The sequence below is a fragment of the Agelaius tricolor genome, unplaced genomic scaffold (genome assembly GCF_023055355.1).
Source record: "Agelaius tricolor isolate 1412-34295 unplaced genomic scaffold, bAgeTri1.0.p SCAF_1, whole genome shotgun sequence".
Classification (NCBI taxonomy): Eukaryota; Metazoa; Chordata; class Aves; order Passeriformes; family Icteridae; genus Agelaius; species Agelaius tricolor.
The window spans coordinates 36832544-36858781 of record NW_027269261.1 but is presented as its reverse complement, the minus strand read 5'-3'; the positions used below and the strand labels follow the sequence as shown (position 1 = coordinate 36858781).

The 26238-nt window shown below is 40.3% G+C and overlaps 1 protein-coding gene across 5 annotated transcripts in view; it reads right to left on the bottom strand.

The window, feature by feature from the left end:
- RASGRP3 (RAS guanyl releasing protein 3) overlaps window positions 1–25767 on the bottom strand; it is a 58809-nt gene extending 33042 nt beyond the window's left edge. For 2 of the 5 annotated variants that reach the window (XM_071429966.1, XM_071429989.1), the window contains exon 1: window positions 25602–25767. The gene's annotated coding sequence lies outside the window, so the exon portion shown is untranslated. Of the gene's footprint in view, window positions 1–12970; window positions 13150–25601 lie in introns of those variants that run through there. The other 3 variants (XM_071429972.1, XM_071429963.1, XM_071429980.1) reach the window with 3 other exon arrangements.
- Window positions 25768–26238: the final 471 nt, after the last annotated feature.

The window sequence follows — 26238 nt, the reverse complement described above, 5'->3', positions numbered from 1 at the left end:
ATGTGCACTTCCTCCCTAGAGAGAAAGCAGAAACAACTGCAGTGATGTGCTCAGAGGTTAGAAGCTTGCCATGGACTGAACTACAAATCATAGAGCTCCTTCCAAGTCCTGCCATCACCCCAAGTGCCACATGCACGTGGTTCATCTGAGCAGATGGGTTTCTTTAGCACTTTGTGCAGTGTAATTGCATTTTGTGTTCAACATTTTGGAAGTCTTGAGATGGTGCTATTGTGGACTGTCCTGATAGGTTACTTGAAACATATATGTAGGCTGTGAGCTCTTGAGACAGATGTGGTCAGGTGCAATACATTAGTTTTTAGAAGAAAAAGGATACCCTGGCAGCAAACTTGTAATCTTATGCAAAAGCACCAAGTGATGTAAACAGGGTGGGCAGCATGAAGCCAAGGTTTAAATTGGTAAAACCAAAAGACTTTACTTCTGCTGCTGGAGGCTATTAAAGGGGGGGTCCACACCCACAACCTACAGCAGTTTAAATAATATTAAAATGTCAAGTCTGTGCAAATCCATGGGTGGGCACTCCATGTGTGGATTTCAGGCAAATTGTATCGGTTACAGGTGCAAGCTAAATCAATAAGTCAGTTTTAAATAGGCTTAAATTTGACATATAGGGTAATATTTATTCAGCTAAATTAAACTCAGTCAGCTTTTTAGTCAGGCCAAATTAAATGTACCTGTAGTATTTCCCCCATTTATTAAAAGTGGGCTATTTTCCTTCTAATTAAAGACTTCTAATAAATAGAGGCACATGCAAAGAGTCCCACCTTGATACAGAGGCACCTCTTTGGGTCCCAGTTTATCCATAAACTTTCCAGATGCCTGCACACATAAGACTTGTATTCTTTACAAGATTAGGACATTCTTGGGGCTTTAAATAAGCCAGACCTCCCCTCCTCCAAGCCTACACAACACATCAGTGAATGCTTGCATTAAACAGCTTCCACCTGGCAGCTGGAGAACTGCTAAGTGGGAGCAGCTCAACAGGGAAATCCAATCAGTAGCAGTATGCAGAAAAAGAAGTTGAGAAGAAATCATGAGTCTCATGAGAAAGTTTAAGGGTACCTTCCTTTGCTACACCTCTTTCCATTATTCTGACTTAATCACATCCAGGGCAAGCTCTTCAGGACAGAGGTCACCTGCTACCCTGTAGGTGTAATGGAGGCTCTCACAGTAAGACCCTTTCCTGTTATTAGTCTCCACAAATATTAGTGTAATTACCATAATAAGAATCCCAGCTGGGATTGCACCTTTGCCTCACAGATGCAAGCAAGACATCTGTTTGGGCTCCAGTCAGCACAGACCTTAGGTTGCCTACTGTGTGGCTCCTGGAGTTTGCTCTCTCCCAGCAGTTACGTATTTCTTGTAGCTGGGCAGGACCAGTTTATTTATTACAGTGCACACAGCTCTATTTCTAGAAAAGTCCAACCAAGTGACACAGGGTGTGTGTCACAGACTCTTCTCCAGGGTGTGACACCGGGCAGGGCAGAGAAGCTGGGCTGTCAGGCAGCCCAATGGCACTGCCTGTGCCCAGCCCATGACCTCAGCACCACGCGCAGCTGGCTGCAGGACGGCACATCTGGCTTTCCAGGGACCTTTGTTGCATGGAGCAGGGACACAGAACAAGGGACACATTGTGGCACTGCTCCATGAATGCAAGATGCAAGTCTCTCTGTGGGCAGGAGAGGTGTGAAAATGGAATATGGGAGTCCTGGGCTCATCTGATTTCCCAGGACTCATTCACCTTTGTTGCACACCTTCAGATGGTAGTTACACAGTAAACCACAGCAACTGTCTGCAGCCTATTGCTTTGCTTCACATTGTTTTTTTTTTTGTTTTTTGGATCAAAGGGGAACTTCAAAAGACACTGAACAACAGAGTGGGACGTCTGTGATTGAGAAGAAGGTAGGAGAGGTACTCTGCTGGTGGCTAGCTGAAGCCAATCCTTTGGTGAGACAGCCACCATGCATGAGGTCAAGGACTGTCCTCAGCAATTTCTCTCCACTGCTGCTCCCTTCTCACTCTGTCCTGTGCTCCAGCATGGGTTCTCTGTGGGCCACAGTCACTTCAGAAGTGCACTTGCCCTTCCATGAACTTATCAATGGGCCAGAGGCTCTTCAGGAAAGTACCTGCTCTGCCACAGAGCACCTCTCTGTCCTCTGACCTTATTACTCCCTCTCTTCTTCCCTCCACCTGGCCATTCCCTTGTTTTTTCCATGTTTCCCCCTCCTCAGAATTTTCTGCCTTTTTTTTAATATGTTTTTCCAGAGGTGCCATGAGCTTGGCTGATGATCTCAGCTGCACAGGGTGCCTTGCAAAGACAGCTGGAAATGGCTGTGTCTGACACAGGGCAGCCCCTGCCTTCTCCCTCAGAGGCCTTTCCTGCAGACTCTCTGCTGCCAAACCCTTGCTATTTGCATCCAGTTTAGCCTCTAAGGGATGAGCACTTGTGCCTTAGCACAAAAGTATTCATGTTACAAGTACTCGAAATATGTTTTATTATGCTTAATTTTGAGAGAAGGATCCACTAAGCTTAATATATACTTTCACAAGTCACCCAATGGACACAGAAGGGTACTACAAGCCATTTCAAGCCCTAGATATCTAGTCTTCTATGGAAACAGAGGTTAAATTAATAGGGCCACAGGTAAGAGACCAAGGGGATATATGGATCCACTACCATGGAGTACCCAGGTGTGTGTTCAGACCCACACACAGAAGACCATGGGGTCTGGTACAAGTTGATAAATTAGCATATGGAGTACAATGCATGCTGACCTAAGATAAAAAAGAAGCTTACAGAAATCATGAGGAATGGCAGTGGACAGTCACATGACCAAAAACTTTCAGTAATCAGAAAGTCACTTGATTAAGGCTTGTGCTGCTTAGATAGCATTTTGTTTAGCATTCTTCCTGTGAAACATAACCAAGAGGATTTCAGAGACAGCAGAACACCTCTACCACCACCCCCCCCCAGGTTTTCTCGATTATAATTCACCTAAAATGATAGACAGCTTAATAACTGGATTTGTAAAAACAACAAAGGTTACATTCCCAATTGCAATACTAGCATTTTATTGGATTGGTTATCTAGCATACTTTAGGTTTGTCCCATCCACTTCTATAGTTGTTTCCTGTATTTATTTTGTTGGTATTTGCCTCTGTAGTTTAACTCCAGCTAATAAATGGCAGGAAAATCTGAGCAGACATCCTTGGTTTGTTCCAATACTATGCTGATGACATCTTCCACTTTCCATAGGTCAAGGTAGTAGAGTTACCCAGAATGCATCAGGTTAAAAGGGAGAGCTAAGGAAGACTTTAGTTTGTTTTCAAAAGAAGAAAACTCCCAGCCATATTTCTCAGTAGATTTGTCATGAAAATTATTTTGCTACTCCCAGTAAAGTTACCAATATCAGACATTTGATTAACATGTGTGACACCAGGGGATGCAGCTCTTCTGAGAATCTTTGTGCTTCAGACACATTAGAGATCTCTAGCACCGAGGGAGAGGACAGCAACAGTAGTAAGAGTTTCACACACTCCAACTTGATCTTTTTTCAGAAGCCAAGCAAGACACCATCAATGCCTCCTACAAGTTATGCTACTGCCTGTAAGCCTTCTGAGAAACTCTTGGCAATTACCTTTGCTATTCACAGACTTGCAGAGAGCATCTTTCAAGAGTAGGTCTGCTTTGTTAATCTAGTCAAGTCAGGGTTAAAATATATTTTATCAGCATATATTCATAACTTGTTACACTGTTACATGCCTATAATGAGGCTGGTACTGCCCAAGAAAAAAGCAATTATTTTAGGTATTTTAAAAAAACATCTGGGGAAGTAATAAACCCTTCAGTTCTGAAAGACAAACCCCCAGAATATTTATTACCATATATCTGTTACAAAATATTTTAATATTTTATTATTGTTTACCTTAACCAGCTATGTTCTCTTCAAGACAAGCCAGAAAAATCACATTTATTGTTTAGATTACTAAGAAATCCTGGGCCCTATCTGCCTAGACTTTCTTGTATGTTCAGCTTGAAAATCTACCACAACACTTGCTATGTCTTATTTTTAACTAAGCCAAAATTTTTCAGTAGCAGCATAGTCCCTATGTAGTGACTTCTTTCAAGCTGTGAAATATTCCAAGAGTTAGGACAGTTTTAGAAATCAGCACTGCTTTTATTTTCACACAACTTTTCAATCAATTTTAAGGCAAAGAGGAGTCATAAGAGCATGTAACTCATATTAAAACTCAGTAAGTTACCAAGGTATCAAGTTCTTTTCTAATAAACCCATAGCTTCTAAAGAATTTTTTCCCTTAGAAAAAGCTTTTTTCACTCCATATAATTCTATAATTTCCAGTTGTTTCCCACTGTAGACTAATTACTCATGGAACAGTATTTTCTGGGCCCTACAGTGGGAGACTGCCACCCTGCAAACATCAGTGCCCCCTTTCTAATGATGCCATAGGAATTGCAGACACACATGGAGCTGCTCAAGCCCACCAAGCTCTACAGGTTTCTGCTGGCTTCCCAAACAGTAGAGATTATAGTTAAGTGTCCCAAAAAGTAAAATTTTAAAACATTCTCCCTCTTCCACTGGCCATCTCTGCAACTATTTTGTATGAAGGTAAGAGAAAAGCATTCTCTGCAGTCACAGATACCACTGGGGAGAAATCAACACCTCCTACTTACCTGCTATCATTTTCAGCAATGATCATATTTGATTTCTCCCTCTTTCTGCTTTCTGACCTTTCCCAAACTGAAGAACAACTGCAGTTACTGTACACGTACTAAAAGCAAGGGTATCACCTTGTGAAAAGGGGAGGTTAAGTGCAATGTTCCATTTTTTCTTCTTCAGTCCTGTTAACCCTTACATTCCCTCACATCTCTCCCAATGAATTCACAATCTATACCTACCCTAGAGTGAGGAGTGGCCTCCCTGTGTAGTGAGAGCAGTTTTGCTGCTGACCTTTCCTCCTGTGACTGCAATCAAAACCTAGATTGGCTTCAGAAATGTCTCAACCACGTATTTACAGCCTGGGAAGTACTTATCAGCGCAGTAAATTGAAGGCAGCAACTGGTAAAACAATACAGGCAGGAAGAGGCTTTCAGAGACTTAAGTAATGGGAAACTGGATGTCTGAGATGGAGTAAGACAGAGTTAAAAGGACAGAGGACAGGACAGAGCTTTGGCTGCTTTCACTCATTTGGCTGTTACTGTGCATTTGTAATGGGATAATCCTTTGTTTTCCCTTTGATGAGTGCAGAAAGTGGTTCACATGGAACTGCTATTTCCCACAGACCTGCTAACAGGTCCCACACTAGGAGTGTGGCTGGGCCAGCTGCTAATGGCCACAACCCTTCGCAGTCCCTGGTGGCAGCTGCCATCCATTGGGAGCGTTGCTCTTTAGGGAGAGAATGCCAATGAAAAGAGCGCTAGGGAGAGGTAACAGACAGCATGGGGCACACAGAGCTGCTGTGTGACCCTTGGAGCCCGTGCAAATTGCTCTCTCCTGCACACTCCCACGGAGGAGGGGTGCCTGGCTTGGGTGGTTTTGCAGCTGCAGAAGTCACCAGTGCCTCACGACTCACGGGCAAGCAGCTGTAGAGTGAAAACAGCCCCGGGGTCAGGAGAGATCCAGTATCTTTCTTTTTGGAATTCTGTCAGCAGATGCTGGGCATCAAAATATGTAAGCAGCTTCTCACCCCTAGTTATTATTTTTGAGTTTCCCTTGGGAAGATGGGTGGAACAATGGCATCTTCAGATTTCTTAATGGTGAAAAGAGAGCATTTTAAACATAGGCATACAGTGCTTCTTGGGCCACTTCAGAGTTTTTCTAAATACTAAACCTCCAATAGAGAAGAGCAGCAAAGAGATTATTACCTGGTTTCAGTGTGTCTGACTAGATTTTGTACTCTTTTTTTTCGGAGGTAACAAAGCAACCATCAGTGAGCTGACAAAACTTTGTTTCCTCACAAGCAATCTACTAAGAAACATGCACTGGTTTGTACAAGCACGAAGAAACAGCAAACCTCTAAAGCTGTTTATGATACAAGAAGTCTACAGAATACAGGATATGAGAACAGTGTCACCACAGTACAGGATATGAGAACAGTGTCACCTATATTCCTATATCCAAGCTCTTGGGCCAGAGTGAGTTTTATTAATAACCACATACCTTCCTAACAATAAGACAGCTTGCAGCCAACAAGTTAAATGCCTTCTTTAAAAAGAGTAACCTAAGAATGTACTGTATATAAAAATACACAGAACAGCAAGACAACTTGAAAAAGGGGAAGGAGCAGTGTGAAAATAAAATCTCAAAGAAAAAAGAGGAAAAGCATCTTTAAAACAGTTCCTGCTTTAATAAGTAATACTTCAAACAAGCAACTTTGATATTTATTTTGCTAATACTATTTTGGCAGTTATATATTTATGGTATGAAAGAATATCTATCACAGGATTGCAGCTACACAAATATCCCACTTCCACAGCCACAGAACACACTACTGCCATAGGACTTCAGAAAAACAAAGCTTATCAAAACCTCTTGGTTAAGTTTGCCAAGCTCATGCCTTAAGATCCAACACTGTAATTCTTTAAAGCTCATGTATGCTAAGGATTCACCATTATTTGAAAAGCAGCAAGAGCAGTTGCTGCAGCTGTAACAGCTGAGAATCACATTCTGCACCCAGTACACTTTTGGTGTGGTAGATAAAACCCTGCCAGTCAATTGGCAGTGTAACAACTTTGCAGTGGCCAGTTCAGACCATCCCAAGCAACTTGAAAGACTCTTATTGAATTAAACCAAACCTGTTTGTTTTGAATTCATACAGAACACTCATAACTCTTTACTCCTTAGCATATAACCATCAAATTTAAGGACCTTATCAAAATTTCCTTATGGATCTGCTAAACTCCAATAATTCTAAAAAAAAAAAAATCCTGTGGCTATTAGTAAAGCTAATATCAAGTGAAAAATATGGTCAAGTAAGGGGAAGAAATTAAAGGATGAAGGAGCTGGGAAGATATTGATTTAAAAGCTGATTTAGAGGCTTAGGGACTTGTTTTTCTTCCCCCAGTATTTCTCATTGAAAGACTGGCTGCTGTTGCAGTCAAGCTTTCAAAACACCTTGGTCTTTTTCAAGCTTACTTACAGGAACACACTATAATTCTATAAGCAGTAGTATAGCAGGTAAGCATGCTCAAGTCAAATTCTCCACCAATTTCTAATTCAATATCATTAAATCAGTTTGAGTATTCAAAAAGGAGATGGTTTTGAAACACAGACATGAGGTAAACTTAAGATACATTCATCTGAAAACCATGACTCTTATTTTAGTTCTGCAACATGAGCTGACAACTAGATCCAAAAGGAGGATTAAGAGCCCAAATCCTGGCTCCCTTTTACAGCCTGACTCCATGGGTGTGTTTCTCAGCCTGGTCTTTCACTTCTCACCTCCTCACCCCAGAAGGTGTCTGTCTAGAGCTTGTAACCACTCCCTGTACTTTTGATATTAAAGTCTGCACTTTTGATATTAAAGTCTGAGTCAGTAACATCAAGAAGCTCCCTACTTTGGTCACTCCTAAATCCTTTTGGGATCTGTACAGACGAAAGTCCTCTGCCTTGTCTGTGTTAAGCATCCTTTAGTCACACCTAACATGTCAATCCCACGCTACATAGGTGCAATCATGATGCCCAGATTCCTTTTTCCAAGAGCTCTGAACACTCCTTAAACACAGGATCAACTCTTCCAGTTCATGGAAGGATTCCAGACCTCACCCTATCTTGGCTGAGACTACAGAGGAGATTCATCATCCTCAGAACCTCAGTGTAGTTCCATGTTACTTGAAATAATGAAGTTTCTTTGGTCTGCAGGGAGCAAGCAAGCAAGAGCATGACTGTGTAATTTAAGGGGATGAGCATTCACTCAGGAGGGGGGGAAAAGGTGAATTCTAGTTCCTGCCCCAATTCCCACTTAAGATAAAAATATACAGACAGTCATAAGGGCAGGGCCTGGAAACCAAGAGTTTTAGGAAGGGTGGCAGCTGTTCCAGGAAGTATGTGTTCATGAATTCAGCAAAGTAGAACATGAGTAACCAAGCTAAAGCAGGCAAGACATCTTTAGCAGAGGAGATTGTTAGTCTTTTAAGGAAGCTATTTCATGAACAGTGTGATAAGGCTGGAATGTCATGGCTATTCTGATTTGGAGGATACATCACTATATATCCAGATAGTGAGTTGACTCAAGCCCCAATTCAGCAAACTTTTTCTGATGTAATTTTCCCCACTGTAATCAATTATGTATTTGCATAAGCTGGGTTTTTTTTCCTTCCCACTGGAAACACCAGAAATTTCCAAACAAGCTCTGGGCTTGAATAACGCATTGCTGTGAAACAACCAATTTACCAATGTGTGCCACATGAATCAGCACCAAGATTATGGATTGGGTGAATCTAATTGAATTATGGGTTATGAAGCCTTTCTGTAATAATGCTACTTCAGATTAGGGAAATTCAATTTGTTGAGACCAGAGTTTAAGCTGGAGAAATGTTCATCTTTCTAAAGAACATGAACAAGAACACAGCATAATGACAAAGAATATATGAACCTTTGATCATGTGTCAAAGCCTTATCAACAGGTTTAGCAAGCAAGCAAATATCCCCCATACAAGCAATGTTCAGTCTATTTGATCATATCATGTATGACTTAAATTCCAGTCTCTAAGACTGATTTCTATGTTGAAAATTTTCAACATGTTTCAGGCATGAGGAGTAAAATATACTTCAGAAGTAATGGAAAATCCTTGTTCATCTTGGAGGTCCTGTTCCTGCACACACTTGCACTCCAGACCCCCTTGCACATGCCCATCACTGCTCTGAGTGGAACAGGTTTCCATAGAAGGGGTTGAAAAGAGAGGCAGTTTTAACAGGAGTGGAAGGAGTTGTATATGGAAATGTATTGATATATATAACATGGAATATCAATATATGTATATATCAGCTACTGTATATTAAGCTTGGTATGACTTTTGTGGTAGTCCAAAGCAGACATACTCCTGAATCATTAATATTAAATTTGTGTTAATTTAAGGTGATACAGTTATTTTCTCTTTGCAGGAACTAAATATATGAGGTATCTGAACAAGAATAGCTCAGGTCTCACTAATTTTGCAGAAATTATTATGCCTGGCAGGTTCTCAAGATGCTCAGGCCCACTCCCCTTGCCTGAGAAACTCCAGATCATTAGTAAGGAGCATATGCATAAATCACAGGTGGGAGAGTACTCTGTAGAGAGAGTCAAACCATTTCACTTATTTGAATGTGGTCAAGGGGAGCAGTTATTCAGAGAAGTGAGACAGCAGATGGCCACCAAAACAACCAGAGTAGTTCTCAGGGGTAATTGTATTTTCTGCTGAGCTGTAAACATCAGCCCTGTGGGTATTTCCACCCACCCACACGTTGATCCTGACCTCATACACACTTAGAGGTTTCTGATGGGATCTCTCATGAATTCAGCCCAGCAAATACCTATGTATTTGCAGGATTAGACTTTGTAGCTTAACTGGACTCACCAAATCTGTTTTGTTGATGTTGATGGTGCTTGTAGCTGTTAATCTTTTACATTCATTACGAGAGAAAAGCTCCCCCCCTATTAGAACACCTCTATTCTGATGGTCAGGTGGTTTTTAGATATGTTATACCAATAAGAAAACCATTTAATGAAAAAGTACTACTTCACTGGCTATTCACATTGAATAGAAAAAAACACAGAGAAAAGCAATGAAGAGTGAAAGTCAGAAGACCTGAGAATTTGTTTCAGGCTTTTGATTCAAACTCTTAGGTATAGAACCTTGCTATTTCTGACTTGTAAGGAAGGGCCAACTTGAAAACAAATTTATCAAATTCAGCAGTGAAAAGTGAATATGCCATAAATACGTTAAAAGAAGACAGTGCAAGTTGTTTAGAGTACCTGCACAAATGTATTGTAACCAGGCCTGGGTAGCTTAGGAAAAAAGAAAATGACACAAGTGCCCTTACAGTATTTTTAAAAGTAGTTTCCTCTCTTTATTCAGAAATATCCTGGGAGTGGCTCCTTGGTACAATGGCATTTTCAACTAGAGAGAGGGGCTAGCACAACTGCAGCTGCCTTTCAGCTGCATGTTTTGATACAGAGCAGAAATATACCCATTCAGAGACCTGCCAGGCTGCCCTGATCATTTCCTCAGAGTAAAAGATTTAACAGGAACCTTATGACACTCTCAGTGACAAGGGTCTGCACTGAGCTTCTGCACAGGGACAGCAGTGTCCCCACTATTACCCAGTCTCCTGTGCAATGTAATAAAAAACCATCCAGGATGAACTTTCAGTTATATATTTGGCTTTCTAGAGACCCATCAAGGGGCAATCCAAGGGCAGAGCAAAGAATGCTGAAATTTAATTACTGTGCTTCATGCCTATGCAGACCTGCCTGACTTACATGAAGGTAATGGGGGTGTATATTCAAGAAACTGAGCATTGTTTTTTATGAGATCAGGAAATTATAAAATAATGTAAAAAGGGTGTGGTACAGAGGTTGTGTTTTCTGCTCAAGTGCAAAATCAGTGTGTGCCCCAGTGGTGTTCCATGTCTGGTGTTGCAGTGACAGATATTGCAGTTAGAATTCCTGAGAAAAGCCAAAAAATGAGAAGAGCCTGAAGACTGCACTTATTTCTCAACGTACACTGGCTGTGTTTAACAGTAAATATTCATATCAAAATGAGTTAGTGATAAGGATTGAAACAGTTACACTCTTGAGAATCTTGTGATGATCGGGTTGTCCTTATTTTGTGGACAGAGAATTTAAAAGTCTCATCATGAGTCCTGAATTTACATTACTGTATCAGAATCAGATACAGTAATGACAGCTGGAAGCTGTAAATAAAGCAGGGTTTTTTTGTCTTAAATTTTGCAGATCCAAGTGTTGAGTTATTCTTCTTGATTGCAAATTACCTTTATAACCAACAGTAAAGAGGCACAAAACTGAGTTCTCCCACCACATTTCTTAGAGACAGTTCAGTTATCACTGTAAGAAGATGTTTTCAGACATTATTACCTGAAGGCAAGCTCCATAGTGCACTTATCTAATGTTTACTTTGCAATCATGATGTTGCCTCTTTTATATTCCACTTAACTCCCAGCTCTGCAGGAGAATTAATCAGCTGCACAAGAGGCACACATAGCTGGCTCCCAGTCCAGCTGGTGCAGAGCCATATTATGGCTTTACATCAACCTGCTGCACCAACCCTGGCACAGTGGTTCTGGAGAAGCAGGGAGGAAGAAGTAACAGCAGGTATGGACTGAGCTCATACCTCATATTTTCTGGTGGATTTGGGGTTTAAATTAGGTTTGCAAAAAGTCCTGGGCAGTTTGCTTAACACAGAGCACTCATTACAAATACAAAACGCAGTGGCTGGAAACAAGCACACCACGGCATAATCTTACTCAAAATCAGAATTCTTACAGTTCTGAAGAAAAATAAACTTATTCTGGGATCAGTAATAAAAAGTGACAGGAAACAAGTTATTCTCCCTGCCCCACATGGAATGGAGATGTGGACAGGCTGGAGGGGCCCCATTGCAGCCAAGGTGCCCAGGGCAGCACGGGTTCCTGACACAGCACCAGGCACCTCAGGACCTGTGGGTCTGCTCTGTTAATGGTGTTCCACAGTATCCCTGTGGGAGGGCTGCAGTGTGCTTCAGCTCTTTGTTCAAAGGCAGTCTACCCTTGGAGACACAAACAGGCAGGAAGCCACACAGACTTCTGGTTTTGTGAAGAATTGAAACCGATTGACATTTTCCCATAAAATTTCCAATCAACTGTCAAAATCATAAACTATAGTTTAAAAGAAAAGTCTTCAAAGAGAAATAATGTTTCACTTTCTTATGAAAGAAATATTTGAACAGCTTATTCTCCCCACCTTTAAAGGAGAGACTGCATGCAACCTGTCAGTGTTTACTCTTAGACCTTCCCCAACGGGACCCCACTGCTCTGTCTGCCCCTCCTTAACCTTCCCCAGAGCACCTTAGTCTTATCACATATCAAGGTCCATCACTCATTCACCTGCTCCTGTTCCTCCTAAGTCTTCCTCCAAAGAAACCTGATTCATCTCTATGTAAATAATTGATCAAAAGTTCCTTTTTATGTATCCTACACTCTGGTTTTGAAAGAAAACTTCAGACTGTAAGAGTCAAAAATTATCAGACAGGGACATCAATCATTCATGAAGCAAAACCACAAAACATGCAAGTACCCAAAAATAAATTGAGTTAAGAACTTGAAGAAATTTAGGAGACTCCTTCCCTGTTTTTTGCAATTTTTCAATCTTCACAGTCTAATTATTCATTATTATTCAGAATGGCTCAATAGTATCTTATTCAGTACATCTTCAGTCTTCCTGCATTTCTCTACTGGTACATTTCCTTTAAAAAAATCTCTCCATTCACCCTCAGAAAGTAACCAGTCACAAGCAATTTTGCTCAGATTGATTGCACTGTTTTGAGGGAGTACCTCTGTCAATTCCTTACACTGGTACTTTTAAGCCGAACACTGAAATTTCTCTATACTCAAGTTGCATCCCTACCTATTGACTACCTCTACAGGGAAAGGAAAATACAATCATCACAAACAGCCTCCTCCCTCCATCATCTGAGTAAATGAGCACCATAGTCCCTTCCTGGCTAGCACGAGGGCAAAACGCCGTACCTGCCTTGTTCCCGCAAGACCAAAAACAATGCTGTTAATCACAGGTCAGAAAAACGCAGGCAATCTGAGCATGAATGACTGCTTATCAATGAAGTTTCAAAAATATGCTTCACTCTTTCAAGTATTTTTATGAAAGGTCTAGGATGAAAATGGGAAAGCAGTGACAGTTTAGGAAAAAAAAATCAAAAACAGGGAAAATCACTTACTGTACTTGGTTCTGCAGAGGTATTCAACACAAACATCACCCTTCCTTGTCCAGCTGCCAAGTGCTAAAGCATGAAATGAGCAGCTGTTTCCTTCAAGCTGGGGCTGTGTGTCTTAACTAGTCACATGCCCCTCCTGATAAATCGCACTGCCGTGCCAGGAGGTTAGAATCTGAAGATCATTATTCCCCCTATTAGAAAATCCTTTTCATAATAGCAGCCTTTGCTGGAGCATTTGACTGGAACACGGCGCTGTGTGCTCCATAACTTCTGGTTTTTTGTTGGTAGGGTTTTTTTTAATGACTAACACCAAACAGTAGATAAGCCTTAATCGACAGTAGGGGCAGCACAAGTGGAAAGTTAAACACAACCCTGTTGATTGCTTCAGGTTTTTTCTGACTTCAGACTTTGCTGTGTTTTAATGCAGGAATTTAAACAGAAACAGTAAAATTTAAAATACTGTTGCATTCTTAGTGTCTTTAATACCAGGCCACTCCAGTGATCATGCAAAATACATGAACAATCCCACTTTTGGGGATTAGTTGTTCTTAAGGGTAACATTACTATCTTTTGTGTTTGGACAGTAGAATGGTCAGTATTAATAAAGGAGATCATTTTAATTTTGGCATCTGGCACTTTTACATAATGGATTTTGTGGCTGCATTTGGCCAGACATTGTATAGTCAGGCTGAGACAGACCCTTTAAGGTGAGGACTATCAGTCTAAACAGAGAGAGCAAAAAAAAGCTTCCTTATCCCCACGTTCCCAGATGTAGGACAAATGAAGGAGAAATGCTGAAGTCAAGAAAGGAACAGATTTTGATGGAATTTTCCAGGGTGATATGTAGTCACACATTACTGAAATTCAACTGAGACTTTATGCTTAACTCCCTTTAGCTTGGTCACACATTTAAAGATATTTAGGTATTTAAGGACAAAGGCGTACAGTCAATGGTATTTCAAGGGTGAGGTGCAAAAGATCATTTTCTGAATTTCTGAAATTCCCATCCCACATATAGGATACACTGTGCTGAAACCCTTGCAGTACTGCATACTGGCAAGATTGAAGGTACACAGGCAATTGTCCATCAGGATATGGTGTGGTAATGGTATTTTGATGTTTGGTAAGCAATCCAGATCCTGCAAGACGGCACAGTCTCATTGGATTACAAAGGGCATTACAGGGCATTTTTCTGAAATACAAACTGCACCAATAGATAGTGCTGGAACCAAGATTTGGGCAGATTAAGGGAATTTCTCAGACCTAGGTGCCTGTTTGTAAAATTGTTAAAATAGAATTGCATATCTAGCTGGCACATTTGTCAGAATCCAATGAAAGCCAGCAAATCCCTGAAGATGAAGTCTGCAGTGACAAAGGGTAACTCGGGTCGCTTCCTTTGACCTTACCCAGCTCTTCATATTATATAAACCAGCACATGGTTACAAAACCATGCAGCCAGCAGTGCTGCCAGCATAGCCTGGAGCAGGGAAGAAGCCCTTGTGCTAATTACCCACGCCTGCCTTTGTGAGCTTCTCCTGTTTCTCAGGGAAACAAGTTTCCAGAGAACAACGTCTTGCCCTGAAGGAGCTCTCCCAACCCAGCCAGGCATGGGTGTATGCAGCTATGGGGAGGCTCCTGTCCCAGCCTGGGGGCAAAGGAGCTCTGGGGATGGGGTTCCTCCTCAAAAGGCTTGAGCTTTGCATGAGACCTGGCCTCCTCTTGGCCTGAGTGAGGTCAGTGCAGAGGGAGGAGGAAGGCCTGGAAACAGGGAATGTTTGCTGCAGGTGTGTCCTGATGTGCAGTCAGGCTGGGCAGTACCTGAGCAAGCTGCTCCTCATGTTGTCCTGGGAGACTCTGGGAGACTGTCCCAGGGCATGGGGCTCTGTGACCCAGCACAGCTGCTGAGGAGGCTCTAAAAAAGGAGGCTGTAAAAATGATGAATTTAAAAATGAAAAATAAACCCACGAGGAACGAGTTCATTTAAATTTAGGCCACCGGAGGAATGGCAATTTCCAAAAGGGAGTGGGAGCTGCCCTGGCAGAACTGAGTTGGAAGTTCCAGCAGACCCTGGCCATGGACTGCAGAACTGGATATAAACTCCTGGCCTCGCTCAGAGAAAGGAGAAGGCACTCACTGTGCTTTAAGGCACAGCCCATTGAACAAATCAGTTATTCTTGATAAATGCCATTTCATTTCCCCTAAAATGCACTGAGATCAAAGGTAACTTTACATGCAACTTTAAAATTAAATTAAATCCTAAATTTCTTTAGAACTTTGAGCAAAATTACTCCTTTTTGATACTGAAGAAAACATGACTGAAATGTGTTTCAAAATAATCTATTTGTCCACAAATACCATTTTTATTACTTTGCCCATTTCTCTGACTATGCAATATCATCTGCACTCTTTTACATTTATCAGCAACCATTCATATAATTGATTAAATATTGGTTGTACCTGGGCCATTTGAAATAGCAGAGAGCACAATGTCATCACTCTGCACTGAATAGCTGGCTCCATTTGGTAGCCATGCTCCACATAGGAACATAATTTGATGAGAATGACTGAATGGCAATATTCCACAAACAGCTTGGGATACACTCCCTAAAAAGAAAAGTAGCCTTTGTACTTTCTGAAATGAGTAGAGAAATAAATTAATTTTTATGGCTCTGAAAATACTACCGTAAACTGCGGTTTATGTGGGAAAAAGTTTATCTATCCTCATGCTAGACAGACAATTTTAAGTCATTGTGAAACAGAACAGGGAAATAATTCCTGAAAATAAAGGTCTTTAAAATTTTGTGGAGGTTTTCCCTTTTTTCTATTCTTTCCTGTTTTTTTAAAAAAATACCAACATACAAAAGATCAGGTAGTTAATGCAGCTACAAAACATTAAGTGTTGTGTTCTTACATCTATCAGATAGCATCTTAAATATGACAAAAGCTTTGCTGTGTGGAATACAACTGTATTCTGCCTTCCCTTTCTGCTGAGAAAACAAATGAAGACTGGACTGAAAAGGGTACATTTCTTTCTCCATGGACATTCATTTGCAAGTAGGACACGATGATCTTTGTGGGTTCCTTACAACTCAAAAGATTCTATGATTAATGCCTCAAATAAAAACTGAGAGATGAACACAGATTTCTCAGTCATGCTGAAATGAGACATGAGAAGTACTGAAAAGTCCATTTTAGTTTGGGTTGAGATTAGGAAGATTTTTGCTTTTACTGATGCTGGATAAATGGGTCCAGAGCCTCTTCTTATGGTAGGAGAGGCTTTATTTCATGGCTTTTTAAAAACTGTTGTTTCTCTTTTTTTTTTTTTTTTAATGCACTTGGCTATGCCTTGTTTGTGTCATTTAATTAACTGTAGGTGTTTTAATTTAGAAATTGCTCACTGATAGAGAGCTTATCTCAACATCAGTGCTTTGATACTGTGCAGAATTTTGAACTATAGAGTTATTTTCTTCATGTGGCAATTATGGACCTCTGTTCTGTGGGTTGCCTGAAAATGTCTCTTTTCTGTTAATATGATCCTCTGGAATTTATGGAACAGGTGTAAGACTCTCAGTGGACATAAATGTCAGGTTATACTAACTGCAAGTCTGTGTTGCTAGGTTTGTTTCCTAAATGGCTGCACTATATTAGACTTCAGTATTTTAGAGCATAGAGAACTCAAAGCTAACAGAGAAACTGCCTGGTTTGCTGGTCTGCCTCACTGTCCCAGATCTTATATAGCCTTCACTATCAGCTGAAGTGAATGAAAGCAGACCATGGAAGCCTTCACCAGACAGGATGCTTTATAAATACCTAAGTCTGATTAAAGGGGCTGCTATAAATAGTGCAACAGCTCTTACACACAGCTTCCAGCTAAAGGACATATGAGGGGCAGATCAGATAAGAAATTTTGCTGAAAATACTGCATATAAGGCTCTCAACCTTACATTGCTTTAAATCAGTTTTAAACATTTATGGGCTATATTACATCCCTAGCAATCTAAGTCAGTTCCAGTTCTTCAGTGCAATGCTCTAGGGGGCACAGGAGTACTGCAAATGCCCAGTGTACCTCCCCTTTCGTGCCCAAGGGTACACACAGTAGTCACACTTCCTCTAAAAGAGTAAGAGTTGAGAGGATAAGTTATCAAATTAGGGCATCCCTGGATATGAGCCCTGATATCAGTCCTTCCTTTATATCATCAATTAAATGTCATAAGGGAGCCTAGAGCAATGCTTAGAGTCAAGGCTGCTGGTTGCTTTTCATTGGAAAGCAGTGCCCTTCACTGATTTAAGTATATGAGAATATAATAATTTGAATGGAAGTTTGATATGCTGTGTACCCATCTGAAATTCAGAGCTTGTGAATTAAGCTAAAATATCCAGTAACTCTATTGTCAGAAATTATGGATGGAAAAAATTGTTGTGCTCTGTTAAACATGTCTTTCAAGTTGAACAACAGTAGTAGTTCTAGTCTATGAAGTACAGACCTACTTTTTGACTGCTCAGCTGCACCATGGCAGGCAATGGGGGATTTTTTTGTTGACCTAGTAAACATTCAGCCCAGCTATAAGCCTCTGACCAAGGTTTTCACTTGTTATTGTGACTCCTGAATTCTCTGGGAATTAAGCCACTCTGCCAGTAGTCTGTGCCCTGAGTGCTTCTTATGCCATGTTCCAGAGGGGCTCTGCCTTGTCCTCTAGGCTGCCTTTCCACCACCTTTGGATGGCTCCTAGTTTTCTCCTAAGCACTTGGTCTGCTTAGTGGAAAACCCAGAAGCAGTATGTCTGGAATGGAAGGGATAGGATAGAATAGAATGGAATGGAATGGAATAGAATAGAATAGAATATCTCAGTTTGAAGGGACCTGTGAGGATCATCTGTTTGGATGAACATCATCCAGCTGTGAAGCACAGACCTACAAGAGTAAAGGAGAGAGGATCCAGGAGGCAGAGATGGGAGGTGGAAGAATGAAGCTTAAAGATAAAGGTGGAAGGCAGCCTTTTCTCTCATGTACATTACTGGTCCCTCCTTTTCCTCCTTTCCTCCTCTTGATGTCCAGATTGGAATCTGTACACTGGTTTGTGGAAATGCTGTGCACCCACAGCTGCAGGTTAATGGGAATTGTATCTTAACTTTTGTGATATTTTCTTTAAAGAAGTATAGGGAGATACTAGACTTCAGGGATTACAAATTTGGCATGAAAAATAGGGGATGGTCTTATTTTTTCTCTATCTTTGGTTCTCAGATTTAGAAAGGGGATGACAATGACTGATGGGATGAATGAAAACCTCAAACCTACTCAAACAAAAATACCCCCATCCACAAGACAACCCTTATCACACTTATTCCTGCCTTTCCAAAGCCCACAGTATTCACAGAGAAGCTGGAAATTTATATTTTCTTCCTTATATAGACATGTGTAAGAAATTTTAATTATTAAAATTGTTACAAAAATTGTAAGAGCACTGTTCTTTATTTCCAGTTCACTTTACTTGATTTTGTTTCACCTTGAAGTACAGAGATGGAATGAAAAATAAAAGTTGTTCTGCACTGTGAATGCTAAAGCAGGCTGACATTTCCCTTGCTAAGAGATAGGGTGAAATTGTGCCATGCAGTGATAGCAGGCACCAAGGACAGCTTCTGTAGCAGTGACAATAGACCCATGATTACAAAAAAAACCCAAAAAACCAAAGCAACAAAAGCTCTTCATTGTCTGTTACCAACTACATTGAATAGTTATATTCCACAGGGTGGATATGCTCATTTCAGGAACAGAGCTTGAAGAGTGTGTTCCAGTAATTCCAGACTTAGATACAGTAGCACAAAAGCACATCTGTCATAAAGGGTTTTTTTCCAATACTGTCTAGATTGAAGATTTCTAAACAGACTTGTGTATTTGGAAGAGATTTGTTCTCCAGGTTTCTCCAGCCATCCTCATTGTGAGTGATGTGCTGAACAAAGATGGGACATTGCTGTAATGTTGAATGTACAGCAGCGCTCAGTTTTTGTTGTCTTTTCTGCATCTGGTAACTTTGAGCTAATCAGTACTTCCTTTACCATTTAAAAATCTCCAGAAAGTATGGGTTTTTTCCCACACTTGGTGGAAACTAATACAAGTGACCAAGAGTATAACATCAGAGCTTTTTTCTGAGTTCTTCATGACATCCTCTCTCAGACTTTAAATGAAATTATAGTTGCACAGAAAGTTTTCAATTCAGTGAACAAATGTTTTAAAGTTTAAAATGCACTTATTTTTGTTTTACTGAAAGTACCTAGCTTTCTGCATTTTACTTGTCTCTCCTATTGTAAGTTCAACTGCTGTCAACTTTGTCTTGAATAAATAATTTCTGAGAATTATGTTCACTCAAATTTTACAACAGAGAGAATGTTATCTGCCAAATTTGTGCTACGCCTGAATAGTGAAAAACTTTTTTTTTCACCTTAATAATTTTGACAAACATGTTGTCACCACTGCTGTCACAGTGGCTCTTGCTTTGGTCAGTCAGTTTTTCCCCAGTGATGCAGCTCAGGCTGGTACTGAGTAAGTACCAACTTAGAGGTGCCAAGCTGCAGCATGACACAGTCCATTTGCATTGACATGGCAAGAGTGGAAACAATGGAGACTGCTAACAGACCCAGAAAAGAGAAAAAACCCAAGGCTATTTCCTTCTCTCTAGAATAAAAACCTGACCTTTTTTAAACAGTTTCTGTCAAAATACTAAAAATGAATGCACTGCTTGCCTATGAACAGTAGCATTTTTTATGCACTGTATGTAAAATGAGGCATGGACCACAAATGCCTACCCTGACAGAGCTGTCAGGCAGGATCTCCACTTAGTCCCACACACAGCATGTTTATCAGCCAGACTCTGTTATCCAGCAGCCTGTCTGAAATCTGCTGCAAATGTCTCAGGGTTCATGCTCCCAGCTTACTCTGAGATGAGTGAATTTGCATGCATCTGTGCCTTCCTACTAGGCATGAAGTATTCAGTGCAAAGACAAGAGAGAGTCTATTGCTTCCATACTCCCTAGCTGAGAGGAGATTTGCTTATTATAGTCACAACACTTAATATTTTGTATGACAGAGCCCCTTGGGGCCAAGGTCTCTATATATAACTGCTGGATTTATTACACTTGTTTTACTCTGGGGCCTTCTCTGCTGTTAGTTCCAGTTCAATTTCTTCTAGTGTTATAAGGCCATTATCCTCCTCTTTTACATTTTTACTGCTTTTAACTATTGCTTAAGACAGTTATTCCTAATGGAATATATCTGAATGAATAGAAGGATATCAGGGATGTGCTGGGTCCAGAATTCCACACAGGCTGTGTTTCAGTATGAAACCACAGCACTATATGAAGGCTGTATGAAAGTTCTTTTTTTTAAGAGAGAAAGAAGAGACTACCCATGCTTGGGAAGGAGGTCAAGCAGCATGGAAAAAATCAGCATTAATCCACTTCTCTCTCTTGCCTGTTCCCATTTATGAAGTTATGAAGCATATTTTGTAGTTCAATTGAGACTGAATTTGATTTTCCTTTTCCCTTTAGTAATGACCTCATCTTTGAAGATTTATCTTTGTCTCCAGCCTTCCAAGATAATTGTGGTATGGTAATAATCCAAAACAACAATGGAACACTATGCTGGAACACTAGGCTGGAAAAAAAGGTGTGTTAGAATATAAAGAATTCTAAGGATGCTGAGCTGTCTAAACAGAGATGTTGGTACACGTTACTTTCTATTCTTTCTAACCCAGGTGAATTACAGCTCTATAATGTAAACAGTCATTAATCAATTAGTGAGATCATGCTAGATCTGTTAGCTTGACTTTAACTTCTTTTGTCCAGCCCCACCAATGGAGTTATTTGGTGCATGGCTGGACCATGCAGGCAGAGCAGACTGCACACAGTGCTCTGTGTCACACCATAACTGCTCTGGCTGTTCACTGCATTTCTGCTGTCTTGACCAAGTGGCACATCTTCATTGCAATACTGGCAACAGGGTGGCCACTTTGCATTTTCATTTTCCTGGGGCTGTGTGGTGCTGCACTACAGAACCATTAGAGCAGGGCTGTGTTTTGCACTGCACAGTTGTTTGAGTCCTCAGAGTTTGCTGGGGACCGTTGTGACAACTGAGTCTGCAGCCCTTACTAGAGAGGGGGTTGGGAAGGGACACTGCAGAGATGACATCCAGGTGAGAGCAAGTTGCTGCAGGGAGTTTAGGAGAAGAGCAGAGGACTGAATCTACCTCTACATAAGGTAGAGTGTTTGCCATTTCCCTCTGCTGCCAAAAGCTGGGGAAAGCTTTTCCTTCCCCCAGGGTGCCCCTCTGCTTCCCAGGAAGTACTATACTAAGTAACAAGGAGATTACCAACCCTGAAACTCAGCTTACATAGGAAGAAGATAAAGACAAAAATATTTCTCAAAGCCAATTTTTTTTTTTTTTGTAACCTAAGATACGAAGATAACTGCATGGTTATTGACCAGGTGAACTTGTACTCCAAGACAGTCTTTCTTGTTCCCCCTCTTTTTTTTTTTTGTTAATATCATATATTGTACATATCCTTCAACATCACTGCTGCTGCTGTGTGTACATGCAGCAGAAACTCACTGCTACTAATCCTTGGAAAGGAGAGCCCAGGTCAAGTCTCCCACTTTTTCTCATCTGTTGTTCAGATAATAAGTCTTTTTAAACTGCCTAGGTGTGACCAAGTAAGAGATTTGACAGATTCATTCAAGATGTATTTTTCTATTTGGTTAATGTATCTATGTTTCATCTGTTTCTGAACAATGGCTCCTTATTTTGTACCACAATTTGCTGGGGTGAATGAGAGAACTTCAGGTAAAAAAATATATCTGCACTTTGGCATAAAGATTGGTTTTAAAGAAGCTTTTTTTAAAATCCTTGCTTATGCAACAGTACTTTTCTAGTCCACTAGAAGAGTAGGAAAGCAACCCAAGTGAAGTTAATGGCTTTTTCTGATAGCACAGAGGCTTCTGGGAGAAACAGTCCATCTTCCATACACACATTGACCTGCACCCTTGTGCAGTAAGTTGGTGCAAAGCCTGCACATTTAATTCCTGTTTGAGCTAAAGGATTTGTTGGTCAAGTCTCACTGTTGTGGGTCACTGCTCATGCGTGTAGAACATTGTGATCTTCCCCTTAAACTTTTATCCATACTCTTCTCTTGTAAGCAGGGAAGCTTTTGGGTTTTGGATAAAAGAAATGGTGAAATTAACATGCTGTGTTTGTAGTCAGACTAGATGATCTAATGACTCTGCCAGGCTTTAAATTTTATCAGTCTGTTGAAATAATTTTGCTTGAAATCAATGAGACTGCCCATACGCTTAAATTTAAGCACCTGCATAAACATTTTCACGAGTCAGGATGTTATTCAGCACATAGTTATGAGCTAGGTGTTTTAGACATTATAAAAAAATATTTGTTAACACTAATATTTCTGTTGTGTTGGGCAGCTGCATCTCTTTGGAGAACTATTTTGATGCTGTCCAATATGGAATGTTGATTTCCTAATGTGTTTTAACTGGGATTTTTTTTGGTGTTCCCTCTTCCCCTGTTCTGTTTTTTGAGTGAGACTACTGTAGACTGTACATGTGTTCTTGAAAAATCTTGCTTTGACTACTCCAAACAACTCCCTGCTCTTTTTTTTCTATAATGTTAGTGGGCCTGACTAAATGGTGACTCTGCATACAAAGCTTCCTTGTAACAGTGTCTGGTAGAGTGGAATAAGGGCCTAGAGAGAAATTAAGATACTTACACCAGAGCAATTGCATGAGGAATAATAAATCTTACTAAAGCTGAACTAGCTTTGCAGGAAAGCATGGCATGACTTGTCACCCAAAGTGCATTACTTTTTAAGTCATGAGATTTTTCTTCAAGTCAGTCAGATTTCCTGGAACCAGAAATCCATACTGCCCACACAGTAGTGACAGCTGACTGTGGTATTTATTTGACAACCCTAAACCTCTTTAATTACCTGGTAAAATAATGTCAGGGTAGGAAGCATGTGAACCTCAACTTCCTTCTGGTATATCAAATTCTCATATTTAATTTTTAGCTTGGAGCTTTAATAATTGCAGCTCTGTTAGTACTTGTGAACACTCTAAAGTGTTTATGTAGAAAGAATCTCCTGCAGAGTACTTAGACCCTAGCAGGTGGTAAGATTTTATAAGGTGCTGGGGTGTAAATTTCATTCTAAGCCTTCTGAAATCACAGAATCCCAGAATAAACTAGGTTGGAAAAGACCTTTGAGATCATGGAGTCCCAGCCTGTGACCTACCATTACCTTATCAGCTAAACCATGGCACTGAGTGCCTCATCAAGTCTTTTTTTAAACACCTCGAGGGATGGTGACTCAACCACCTCCCTGGGCAGCCCATTCCAGTGCCCAATCACTCTTTCAGTGAAGCATTTTTCCTCATGATTCTATCTTCAGGACAAAACCCTCTGTTTGCAAACTTTGAACTCATGAACATGTGAACTCTTGCAGTTTAGAAACACATCTTTATATGTGTGTGTTTATTAAGAGTATTAAGTAGGGAATTTTCAAGTACCATCTGTAATATTTTTTCCAAAGACAAAAGTGAGAGTGCATCAGTACGTTTTTGATCACCTTTTCCTGTAAACTACAACAACTGGCTGATTTGTAAATGATCTTCTCCTTAGAGCTAAGGAAATGTATCTGTTTTGCTACATTCATGCAGTGGTACCAAGCTTTTATAAAATGTGGTGAGTCCTGCTGACCTGAATAAATAAATCTGAATGATATGGCGTGTACTGTTTAGTTGCATTGTAGTTGTATTGTAGTTGCTGTGCAGCTGGCATCTCAGGGAAATGGTTGCACTTATTCAACACCAGAAATTGCAATGTTTCCTAAGTTTTTAAATTAAAATGCTCTTTTTCTGTTTCTGCTTAGTTTTTGCACAGGGCAATCAGTTACTGAAACTGAAAACAAGGAATGCTACCTGCACTGGAGCATGCTATGCTAGTTACTCAAATTGCACTCTAAAGAGCTTTCTCTTGCAAATATCTGTACAAGCTTCTAGTTTTACTGCCATTTTAGTCTTCACAAGATCAGGCTTATAACCACCTAGAACCACTGTAAATTACTGAGAATCACTGTAAATGCTGAGTACTTTGAAATCAGACAAAGAAAGGCCTGATCCTTTCCATGAGTGTTGGCTCTCATCTGCTTCATTGGAGCTGCTGCTTGGCACCCCTCTGGTGTTTCAGGGTTTCAGCAGACTGCTGCTGTTTACAATTGTCCTGTCGAGGCTTTTCACCTACATGGGTGACATCCTGCCTTGCTATCTTCACAATAGCAGACTCTAAACATAATAGCATCCTATGGGGATACAGTAGAATAACAACACATCACACTTCCTTTGTAGTCACCAGCAACTTTTTACCATAAACCCCTAATCCTAGACAACATCTGCATAAGAAATTAATCATCTGAACAGCATATGCTTAGAGGCAATGTGTTAACCCCAATAAGACTAATACAAAGGTTATTCTCATAGAATAACCTTTTCAAAGAAGATAAAAATTGCATGATGAAAACCTGAGTCTGTTATTCTACAGCTTCTATTCTGCTGCCTCAAATCACAACAGTCTTTCCTTCGTTAGAAGTGCGAAGGACATGCTGAGAGTCAAAAAAATCAAACACTATCTTAAAAACCACAATTTTTCCATCTAAAAAGCCTGTCTTGTTGATGGTGACTCAGTGAATTAATATGGTCTGTACACTGATCTATCTTAGAATGGTGCTTTTTACACACTCAGTCATGATAGTGTGATATTGTGTATAGTATCTGAAAATCAGCAGATTAGAAATTTCCACTCATATTCTACTGTCAGTTTAAATTAGACCTCAGAATGACAGCTTGTAGTATTGCAATGCAAGCAACAATGAATACTATATCTTGATTTGATATCTATATGTAGTATATTTTTGTATATATGCACGCACACACACACACAAATTACTTGTCACAATAAATTCTAAAACTCTAGAAACTTTCAATTATTTTAATTCAGGCTAAGGTCCTACCTTCAAGTCTACATCATAAGACTAAATTATCACAAAACTTACATTATGTACATTTTGATGTGTTTCTATATTCCATATTAACACATCTAGAATATATATATCTTTCATATACTTCTTACTTTCTGATAGCACAGAGACTTCTGGGAGAAGTCTCTACTTTCTTATAAAGATATCTTTCATATACTTTTCTCTCCCTCTGTCTTTCTCTAAATCTATATTTTTAAATGAATGTAGAGTTAACATCATATTTTCCTTTGGGGCATACATTTGCCATAACATTTCTCAAGTACTTAATCACAATCTGCAAGATGAACACGACACAAGTCAGGAAAACAGCAGCTATGTCATGGATTTATGGCAAAGGTTTCTTTTGCTTAAGAGAAGTTCTGAGGAGTCCATAAGTGAATTCAGATTTCTTTATCTAAAAATCAGATATCCTGTCAAACATTTAGCTAAAAGTCAGTTGCCATTCCTTCTCCAAAGATCATTCTTTTTTGGTTTACCAGCCTGGCCACACCTGAAAAGAAGTGGAGCATGCAGCAAGCAGAAATGCCAGAAGGAGGCACTTACCTTGATTTGACAGGGATCCAACTTGCACCACTGTCCTTTTTCAAAGATTTCTTCTCAGGACCTCGAGATGCTGAGGTGATTTGCTCCCAGCAGTGTCCTGCCCATGGCTCTCCCACTCAGCAGCCCTGGCAGGGCCCTGCAGAGAGAAGCAGGATTGTGCTCTGATCCCTCCCAGCAGCTTCACTGGGGCTGGGGCTCCTTTGAGCTCAATTAGTTCGAGATTGTTTGGCTAAATGGCAGCCACACTTCCTTCTATTCTTTCCCAACTTAGTTTTCCTGCCTCCAGTGTTGCTTTTTCCTTTCTTTGGACTATAAATAGGCCTGTCACAACACAGTCTATAGCAGTAAGGAAGGCAGGAAATGCATTTAAACAAAGGAAAGATCTTAGGGGGTTTTGCCCTCCCCTGCCAATATAAGTAAAATAATTTGATAGGGATTGTTCTGCAGACACAGTTCTCTTTGCATGAGGAAAACACTTGTTCAAAAACATGCTAGGATGTCATCTTTTGTGGTCCACAAGAAAAAATAGGGAGGGACAGCAGCAGTAGGCCTTAGTCTCTTGAGTAATTATTACTTCCTTAAAGGATTTCATTATGGTTAAATATTTGAATTTCTTTGGGATTGGAGTGTTGGAAAA